Consider the following 11,380-nt stretch of genomic DNA (forward strand, 5'->3'; position numbering starts at 1 on the left):
TGTAGTCTTGTAAAAGGAGTTAAATGCCCTGTGGCAAGGAACAGATTTGCTATAGGCTCCAGTCGGAGATTTCCTTGTGGACCTGTGGATCAGGGGGCCACTTTATGTGTTTATTTTTGGTAACAGTTTGCCGGTTTTAAACATGAATTTGTTTTCACCCAGTACCCAGAATACTCATCAATGTGCTTGATAAAAACCACCTAGTCTGCTCCTCCCTATATAATTGGCAGCTACAACAGTTGAGGAGCTGGTGAGCAAGGGTCCTAGGCATCACACACTCTGTATAGTATGAGTTCTGGTCCTAAAAGTTCATTGTCAGGTGAGCAGGCTGGGGATCTACAGGTTTGTGTTTCTCGTGCATGACTAGTAGAGTGTGGTAAGTTACTCATATCGATATGCATCAGGTTGACATGAGAATCTCAACATTTTGATATGCAGCATGTCAACAGTGACCATGTTGTCATTCATCGTATGGATATGGATGAAATGTGGATATGGATCATATGGAACCATATCACATGGTTGACATATCATCATATGAATGGCATGTTGACATTAAAAAATGTCAACCTAACGTGCCTTGTGGATAAGCAGTCATAACTTACCTGAACCTCGTGGCAGCGGTATCTCCAGCTTTGTCGTCTGAGTCTCCATGGCCATGTGTCAGGACTGCGACTATTTCAGTACATAAAGATTACTTTTTCCAAAGTTCCTTTGTGGTCATTGGAGGAGCTATCCTGCTTGCTGGCATTCTTCACTTACAGGGAATAGAGAGTTAAAGTGATCGCCTGTTTCCAAGGTGTTGTCAGGTTGTGGGAGTCCTAGATTGCTCATTATTTCAAACCTGATTCCATTTGGGTAACATGTTCTGAAATTCCTATGGATCACAGACCTCTAGTATAAAGCCTGTTACTAACTGTGTCTCAGTGTCTGTGCAACGTTACTTTCAGGTCTTTCTTGGACTCCTGCCAGATCCCTGCTGTGCCTGTGGGTTGCTGTGAACTTTGCTATATCTCCGCTCATGTACCAGTTTAACTTCTGATGCCAGTTACCAGCCACACTACAGAGCTCAGCATAGCCATTGCCTAAGTATTGCTTTCTGCACCACTGCTGTGGTTTCACCTTTTGCTGCACTATTTACTTTACCTGTTGCCTCTCACTTCTGTGGACATCGAACTCATCTTCGTTACAGTTGTCAACTGCACCGTTACAGTTATCATCACCGCATCGTGGGGCTCAACCCTGCTTCAACCTTCATTGCATCACGGGGCTCAACCCCGTTTCGGATTCTAGTTACACCGCAGGACTCAACCCTGTTCTGGAACTACACTGCTTCACAGGGCTCAACCCTGCTTCAACCTCATTGCATCACAGGGCTCAACCCTGCTCCGATCTCACTGCATCAGAGGGCTCAACCCTGCTCTGACCTCACCGCATCACAGGGCTTAACCCTGCTCCAACCTTATTGCATCACAGGGCTTAACCCTGCTCCAACCTCATCGCATCACAGGGCTCAACCCTGCTCGGACCTCACTGCATCACAGGGCTCAACCATGCTTCAACTTCACAGCATCACAGGGCTCAACTCTGCTCCGTCTTTCACTGCATCACAGGGATCACTCTGCTCTGGATCTCCATCACTATAAGGTTCCACCCAGGTGAAGCTCCTCTATACCATCCTGAGGTGTTAGCCTCATACTGGACTCGGGGTTCCCTACCATATTAACTATTCTGTGTTAAAGACTATATGGGGGGTTTTCTCCTATACTTGTTATTGCTTATGTGAACCTCAGTGTTGTTGAGACTTTATGTGAGACGTTGCTGTTATATTTCTCCTGTGAATAAATTCTAGTTACTTTTATTCCATGCTATTGAGATTTCATGAAAAGGTCATTCCTAAAGCCACCCCAGTTTATTGTGCCTAGTAGGCCTGCCTCCTCCCAGGAGTCTCAAGCATTATCAGCCATGACAATTTGCACAGACCTAAAAATTAATCTGGATCTAGAACAGGCTATGGGGTACAGGTGCTTCAGGGTTTGACCGCTCATTTGGACTAGCACTTCCGGCATAGATGACTGTCGGAGCATTGTTCCAGTGTATATTTTATCCCTAATCCTAATCCCTAACCCCCCCTGCAACCTAACTCTAACCCCTAACCCTCCCAATGGTGCCTAACCATCAGCATTCTGGGATTGTTTATATTTTAGATGTGAACATGGTGAGTGTCGACATTTTTTAAACCATGTCAACATTTTAATGTCAACTGGTGTCTGTCCAACTGCAGTGGAACTGCAAGTTCCCGCACATCCTTGGAGGGTTTAGGAAAAAGTTTGCCTTACCATTATTGTTGCCAAGGCTGATTTTCAAACTCCATCTACTGTACTTTTGTGTTGGGCGCTGCCTACAGTTTATTTGGTCCCGCCTACATGTTTGCCACATTATTTTTTTCAGGGTCACTATAAATTCCAATCTATCCTTGCCTCTGGCACTTACAGTATTTGTACTGGTTTGCTCTGTGGGAAATATCGGGATGCAGAAAGGAAGCAGACAGTCGAAATGCCAACTGCCAGCTTCCCGACTGTCTAATCCTGGCAGGGGTCTAATGACAGGTGTCAAGATCCCGATCCTTGTTATTTTACCTATGACGGGAGCCCGACACTCGGCAAACCGATCGAGTAAGCCGGGCGGTGGGTGCACACAGCCATTGGGGGGCAGGTTTAAATAGGGGGACAGGGTCAGGTGCCCCTCCCAGGAGGGTTAGGGCTAGGCTAGGGGAAGGGGGGTTTAGGGTTAGGCACCCCCAGGGGGGAGGTTAGGGTTAAGCACCCCCCCGGGAAACTTAGGTGTAGACTGCGGGGAAGGGGGGTTTAGGTTTAGGCACTTGGGGGGAGGTTAGGGTTAGGCACCCCTAATGGTGGGTTAGAGCTAAGGGGGTGGTTAGGTTAGTGAATACAGAAAATACTTACCTGTCGGTATCTTCACTGCCGGTTTTCCAATGTCGGGATTTGAACCGCTTCACATGCGTCCGGCTGTATATATTACCGATCCCAAATTATCTGGGGATGATATTTGTATCCCATGATATGAACTGTCACTATGAGTATGCTGGTTCTTAACTATTCTTTACTTCTGTACACAATGAGGAGGTCATAAACAAAGTATAAAACTGTTTTATGCAAATTGGAAAAATCACCTTAAGCCATGATTTGTGTAATGCAATTAGATTTTTACCAAAACACATGTGTTTGCAAAGCAAAATGGCAGTGATTATGGACGAGCGCAGGCTGTCTGATTATTTATACAGAATGACATCATTCCTTACAAAGCACATTGCAAAAATGAGATTTCAGTTTGCCTATAAAGAATATTAAAATGAGAAAAAAAGGGCTCTACATTTCACAACACTTGACTTGCATCACATTGTGAATTTCCTGTGTACTGGGAATGTTTGCATAAAATACTATATAAAATATATTGTGCCTATAAAAATTATATTCTAATTAAATCATACCAGAAATAGTTTCAGGCATTATTAAATTGTCACCCACTCCCCCCCTCATATTTCATGAATTATAGTTTATTCTTTACTTTATCATATTATAAATAGTTTTAGAATTCTAGTGACATTGGTTATTTGACCTGTCATTACCCATTGTCCTAAGTATCATTTAATACAGTAGACCAGGGCTTGACAAATGTTTCTAAAAGATGAAAGTGTAGGAGCCAGACCACCGTTCCCCCCCAAAAAAAAATTACAGGAGTGAGTGAGGAGCACAGCTTTGTGAGTTATGCAACTGTTATACACACTATACTAGTCCACAAAATGGTCACAGTTGAATGGATACAGTAAAATGGAGGCCTCCTCACTGCTCTGCACAGCTCCCATGCTCCATCCCCCACCCTCCAGTAATAACTGACCACATTTCACATAAAATAATGGTACCAGAAAGTACAACAATACCCCCCCTCCCCTTGTGGTCACACCACTATCCCTCTGAAGCTGCTCCACCATGCATAGACCCTACTACTGGAGAGCTCTATGCAGCCGGAGACAGTAGACAGCCGGGACGTACAGGAGGATCAGCGTAGACTGGGACACAGCAGGGATCAGAGCAGGCTTGGATGGAGAGGAGTCTTCAGTGCAGGGCAGGACAGACAGAGGCACAGCAGTCACCACAGGCAACACTCAGCACATGCACTCCTGTGAATGATATGAACACAGCAACACTATAGGCACGAATCTCCGCCGGAGGTGATGAGGAGCTGCTTCCTCCATCACTGCAAAATCTAGTAGCCAGGCAGCAAAATCTGGTAGCCATGGCGACCTGGCCCCCGGGATTTGTCGAGCCCTGCAGTAGACGACCAAACTAGGCAGTTACATTTTAGCATTAATTTTGTGCATGATTTGACAAGCAATGAGAAATGGAGGATTCCTCAGGAGTTTGTTCTAATCTTGAGCCAAGTGTCTAATTCACTCATCTGTGTTTGTGAAATTTGGATTTCTGATGTCAACATTTTATGGGGCAGATTCAAATAGCCACAGTGCCTACCATGGGCTTGTAGGAATGCCCTGGGCTATTCTATTGCAGCCCATGATAACCCCGAAGGCTGCACCTACCGTGGATTTCTATTCGCACCCTCCTGAGGTGTAAACAGAAATCCACAGTAAGTAGAGTTTTCAGCTCTGGGCACTCAACCCAGAATCTATAGATTAATGCATGTACTAACTGCATGAGCAAATGGGCTTATCATTGAATAGCTCTGGGCATTACAGGTCAAGGCTATAAGCATACAGTAAGCACTGCAGCTAAATGAATCTGTCACTATGAATCTTAACATTAAGCAATTAACTTGATATATCTGTGTCCCAGTAATATACCGCATGTGGACTATGTGCTTCTGTTTCTAGTCAGGTGAGGTACCCTTACACTGAAAAAGTTTTAGTTCTCTGAAGAAGTCACAGATAGCCATATCCTGACGGATAGATTCAATTACTCCAAAGGTTCTGACAGAAACACGCACACCAGTAATTCGCTGTTTATGCAGGATGGATAACTTGCTTGTTTTTGCCTGAGTCCTAATGGAAGCAAAGAACAAGTGAGGTTTCCCTTCCATAATTACCCAATATGTGTGTAGCCGCACATCGCTTCTGCTCTGACAGGTCCTCATAGCTAATTGAATCTACTTCATCATGTGTAACTGTAAATGTATATATAATGCACTTCTATGTAATCAAATACTATATTTAAAAAAGCACAATAAAGTACAGCAGTCCTTTTTAAAAGCTTACTGATCAAAGTAATAGACTATACTGTCCAGTGATTGTTGTCATGGAAACAGTGAATTAAGGGGGTTCTTGTGGTTGAAAGTAAAATGTCTAAAAGTCTCTTGTCAATAGAGGTGTAAAAAGGAAGGTGTATTGCTTTTATCCTTTATCAAAAGGCTGAGACACAGATATTTGATGCTCACAAAACTTTGTGCTGCTCGTAAGATGAATAATGAAAATAATGTTTGAAAAGGGTATATAGTTAAAATAAAAGATGGATGTCTATGTTACCCAAAGATAGCATTTATTTATGATCAGTACAAGAAGCATCCAATTCAATCAAGCAGTGTTCTACAAACCCTCTTGACATATTCTTCGTATCAGAAATGACTGATTTTTCATTTCAGTTGCTTCCTATTACTCTACCTTCTGTTATCACTTTGATAGAGAGAGAAAGGGAGAGATAAATAGAGGAAGAGAGACCGCGCGAGTATGTAAAGCCAGGAAAACGTGCACCACTGGGCATGTTTAAAAATAGAATTGTATTTCAATTTTGTGCTGCCTAAGGGGTATGCAGTGGAGAAAATGCACACCTTAACTTATTGATGGAGTTTAAATTACAGTAGCAATGACCTTTATTATTGCAAAGTAATATGATGTGTTGTTTTAGGCAGCTGGTTTGTCAGGAAATATACAGTATTTTATTTGTATTTATTTTTAAATCACTTCAGCAAAGTTGATAACGTTAAAATGTTCTCTAAAGTTAATGTTCTCAGATTTTTTTCATTAGTTAATGAATAAATAGAATTTAACAAATCTTGTTCCTCAGTGCAGCTGATATACTGTATCATTTGTATACATTTCTTTCAACTGCCTGGTAGTGCTCTTCACATTTCTGAGGCTCTAGCATTTAAGAATATATTATTTGTGCTATTTAAGTAGAGCTTTCATAAATATTTTTATGTCATAAAAGATCTTCCAATACAAGGCCAAATGTAATAGGGTGAGAGTTTAGAAAATGTCAGAGTTTTCTTAAACTTTTTAAACTCAGCCAATGTAATAGAGTCCAAGAACAAAGCAAAAGAGCAAACGTACATGTTTTTCAGACTCAAAAAACTCTCACGATTTAAAATCTCATCCAGATTTTTTCCTATTTTGAAGATAAAACTCGAACAATGTGAGAGTTTACTGCTAAACTCTCACATTTTCTAAAACTCTCATCGTATTACATTTGGCCCACAGTCTTCAGGGATCTATTTAGTAAAATGAGAAAACACTTCCGCTGACATTTGCTCCAGAGAAAGGACTTTTCTCACCTGTTCTTATTTATATACAGGTTCGCTAAATGGGGCAGGAAGTTTACCACAATATATTATGGTTGACGCATTTCGAGCTTCATGCTCTTTGTCAAAGAGCATCAAGCTCGAAATGCGTTGGAAATTGGAGGTGCAGTTACTTATCCTAAAGGACAAGAAAGAGCTAAGCCTGTGAGTGTCTGGAGACAGGGTTTTATATGGAGCCTCTGCCTAAAAACCTATAGTGACACTCACAGATACCACATGGTAGGAACTATCTATTGCTTCTTGCTTTTGTTCATTGCTCCTACTGGAGCTAATTGTTATGTTTGGATTTATTTTAGTTTACCTTGTTGTAAGTAATTTTATGCCATTTTGCACTTTGTATGTTTTATGTAAATTTTGGAAAGGTATTATTAAACCTGTTTTTTTTACCATTTTAATACTGTTGATTACCATTTTTAAACCAAACCATTAGTGCTGTGATCACTATATCATTCTCTATATACTTAATTGATGTTGGGGTAAAGGGATACCCTATTTAGTGGTTATTATCTGCTTATAAGGTTGGTGCGCTAAGGGACTTACCAATTCTGTGTTTCAAAATTGGCATAGATTAATTGTCCAGTTATGTCTCTGGTGGCAATAACTGATTTTCTATCACAGAGATAAACTTTTTGCTAAATATGGGCCAATTTTTCTTATTTCCTGGAATATTAATTATTATTGTTTAAATAAAACAAAGCATGTCATTTTAAATATTGTTAAAAACTTATCCATAAAATAAATAAAAAAAAACGTTTTGGTCTTTTATTGTATGTGAAAAGATTTGGGGAACAAACATGTTTTGCTTGCCATAAAGAGAATTGCAAATCATTTAAAAAATTTAAAGTAAAGTAGATATGAGAAATTATTCTACAAAGTTCATCTACTGAATAACTGATTTTGAAGAAAAAAAATTGGAATTCAGGATAAATGTACAGGTGTCATTGTGAAGACACAAAATCCTATTTATGGACCCATATGGTTATTTCAATCCCATTTAATTATATGCAATTAAATGGGATTGATTAATGAAAAAAATGGGACACATGACTAGTTGAACTGTGTAGATTGTTAGTTTCCTAAAGTGCTTGGTACATGAAAAATTGTTGTTATATATTTTGTTTTAGTTAACAGAACTCTCAAATGTCATGGAATGTGCTTGTCACAAATGCCCCTGTGCCCACCAGCCTTGACCATGTCATACATGGTCACCTGCTTTTCTCACACATGTACACCCTTATCACTAGCTTATCATACACGTGCACCTGTGACCACCAGATTACCACACACATGCCCCTTGCTCACTGGCTTATTACACACATGCCCTTGTGAGTACCAGCTTACTATACACATGCCGACTTGCTCAGCAGCATTTCTCATACATGCTCTCCTGCACATCATCATTTTACAAACATTACTTCTTGCCCACAAGCTTTTCTCAAACATGCCAAAAATTTCTCAGACATGTCCCTCTGCCCAACTGCTTTTCTTAAACATGACCCCCAACTTTCCTCTCAGCACACCAATGTTTCCCAGTCATACCCCGTACATGCCAACATATCAAATATTCATCCCTGCACACTAATGATTCTCAAATATGCTCATATGCACAGCAAATTTCCTCAAACATGCCCCCCTGCTCACCTACTCTTCTCAAACATGCCAAGATACATGTGTCCACCAGCTTACAACACACATGTCCCTTTACTCATCAACTTTTCTCAAAGTTACCCCCTGCCCTGCAGTTTTTCCAAAAATACCTTCTGACCATCATATTTTTTCAAACATGCCTCCCTTTCCAGCAGCTTTTCTCAAACATGCCCCCTACATTTCTCAAACATGTCCCCTGCCCCCCTGTTTTTCTTTATCATGCTCACAACAATTTTTCTGAAATATGCAACTGAACACATGTAAAAAAAAAACCCTGCCTACAAGCATATTTCAGATATGCTACCCGACATGTTTCAAACATGCCCACCAGCTTGTATCAAGAATGCCTCCAACCTTGTTATAATATTCTTCCTACCCACAAGCTGTTCCTAAACATTCGCAATCACTTGTATCAAACATTTCCCTGTTCACCAACTGTTCTCAAACATGCCCCCCTATACAAATTAGCTCCCACGTTACACTATTTTCTTACTTAATTTTTTGAAGTCAGTCACACAGGACCTGGAATAGGAGACTGCCCTTAGCTACACACTGTACACAGAGAGAAGGACCAGAATCTGGAGCACAGCCATCCTGCTTTGCAGTGTATGTACCATGTGCAGCAGTCACAGGACATAATGCAGGAAGTGTTTGCTCCATTTGGCTGTGGCTAGATATAGTTCAAAAAGTGGGGATCCAGGCACTGTGAGGCAATGACAAATTGCTGTGGCAATGCCCTCCCAGGGCCTTGCACCCTGGGTGGTGCCCCAGCTCTCAGTGACCTAGTTTCAGCCCTGAGTTAAGATAGTGAAAATTATAATTAAAAGGGAAAGTCTGGTTATTAATGCCAATCAATCTCTGAATAACCATGAAACTGGAATCATGGAACAAGACATATTATCTAGCAGTTAGCAGGCCACACTGCCAGGTTTTTAAATACATAAATACAATTAAGATGGCTTCAAAGTGGATGCATTTACTCATTTAAGCTGAGGACGACACCCTCAAAGTACAAAATTGTATAGTTGGGAGACTTAACTTTTAATATGCATCAATAAAATAGTCCTACATTTATGATTATGTTCTTGCTCAGACTTGTGCTGCGGTAATTTACCTTTCCCTACTTAACTATCCCTACAGCCATACATCACTAGATTGCCCAATCTCGTCTGATCTTGGAAGCTAAACTGTGATAGGCCTGGTCAGTACCTGGATGGGAGACCTCTAGGGAATACCAGGTGCTGTAGGTTCAAAAGGACATTTGGGATCTGCATGCACTGTCATAGCACCATAATCATGCTTATGTTCATCATTTATGTGTATTGTTAATTACTTCCAACTTAACCCATTTACACCCATTGATATGGAGATTTTATAAATATTTAGCCGGAGGATTTCCTCTAACCTTTACTTGTTAATGCACAATGATCATATAAAACTTCAACAACATTGTTTAAGTAGATGGTACCATACACTTTTATTGATGCATATTAAAAGTTAAATATTAAACTATATATGTTATTTAAGAGTGCCACAGTGACTAGCCCTACTTCTCTTCTTCTTTCTTCTTACATACAGTTCATTGGGTTTTGGGAGCACCAACAACAAGTTTTGATGGTATAATTTACATACTAATAATAGATGGTTGATTTGTATTAGTAAATTCAAAATAGGTTCTGTGCAGAATTTCTCTTCTTTTTTTGGAGTTGGGAGACTTGCCTATCAGGTTAGATCTCTAACATAACTGACAGTCACTGTTTTTGAAGGTTGAACATTTGTTGGTACAAGAGTAGTGGAATACAATATGGTGTGTAGGCAGAATAGAAAATGGTGGCCTGCGCAAACAAATAGCCTTCTTGAAATTAAGGTTATTGTACATTGGGAGAAAAAAAATTAAGTTTTCTTTAATAAGTGAGCCAAGCTGGCCAAACATTATAGTAGGGCATGCTTAGTAAGCATTTCACTTGTGCTTTTTGGCATTTCACTTCCTTAACCACAGTGGGGCGATTCAATTCAATGCGATGCTGAATAGCCCCGGGAGGGAGCTCCCAAAGCTATTCAATTCAACACAATGTTTGGGCGAGCGAAAGAATTTTGTTATCGCACCCTCCTGGGATGCGAGGAGAAATCTTACAGAAGTGCCGGCCGCGCTGCTGTTTTCCGGGGTGCTAACAGCCGTGCAGCCGGCACTTTAGTCGGAGATTGCCGGTTCTCGAGTCTAAATACCGAGATTAAGTCGCGAGTACTGGCATTCTCCGACTTCACAGCGCGCTGAATTGAATAGCTCTGGGAGCTCCCTCAACATCGCCTTGAATTGAATTGTGCGCAATGACCACACACCTGAGATGCAGAAATTTAACTTGACTATGACGATATTGACGTACTGGCCAACATAGGTTATTCTGTTCATAACTATTTCTTCCTGTATTTTAAATTCTAATATTTTATCAAACAAAAATGTTTGGTAATACTTCGAAGAAATTTCTTATTAAAAATAAATTCAAATTTATAAAACACACTTAAAAGCATTTTTTAAGCATCACAGTGAACGATTCTGAATAAATTCTCAATAAATGGAAATAGTCCTGACAATTTTTTTTCTTACATTTCATAATTTCTCTTTAGTAAAATGACCCTGACTTTGACCGACAGTGATGTGTGACAGAGTTTTCACAGGTTAGTTGCAGAGGACACTAAAATCCATTTTATATATCAATTTCATGATCAAGTTATAATAGTAAAAACATAATATAAAAACATGAAACAAGTTTTACATTTATTTAGTAAAGAAAATTAAATAAACCTTTGTAGAAAACTGTTAGTATCATCCATATACTCCACTAAACTTCCAATACATTTCTTGAAGTGCTATCATAACCATTAGTAGAACATTGAGTTCAAATATTTAATATAAAACTTGCTTTTCAAATAGATTAATTTCATTATCATACATAAGCAATAGCAGATCATTTATTATGCATCAAGGGCTTAAAGTATACAGTACATATTTCTTACAGCAGGTTAACAAAGATAAACAGATTGTTAAATTGTAGTTTGCCTGGGATCAAAGATAATAGGTGAATGAGACATGGACCATAGAAACCAATCAGCTTGTTTAATATTT

The 11,380-nt window shown here is 39.9% G+C and overlaps 1 pseudogene; it reads left to right on the forward strand.

The window, feature by feature from the left end:
* Window positions 1-9,388: 9,388 nt before the first annotated feature.
* LOC148507540 (5S ribosomal RNA) lies at window positions 9,389-9,506 on the forward strand (annotated as a pseudogene).
* Window positions 9,507-11,380: the final 1,874 nt, after the last annotated feature.

This window comes from Taudactylus pleione, unplaced genomic scaffold (assembly GCF_031769625.1).
Source record: "Taudactylus pleione unplaced genomic scaffold, aTauple2 ptg000391l, whole genome shotgun sequence".
Taxonomy (NCBI): Eukaryota; Metazoa; Chordata; class Amphibia; order Anura; family Myobatrachidae; genus Taudactylus; species Taudactylus pleione.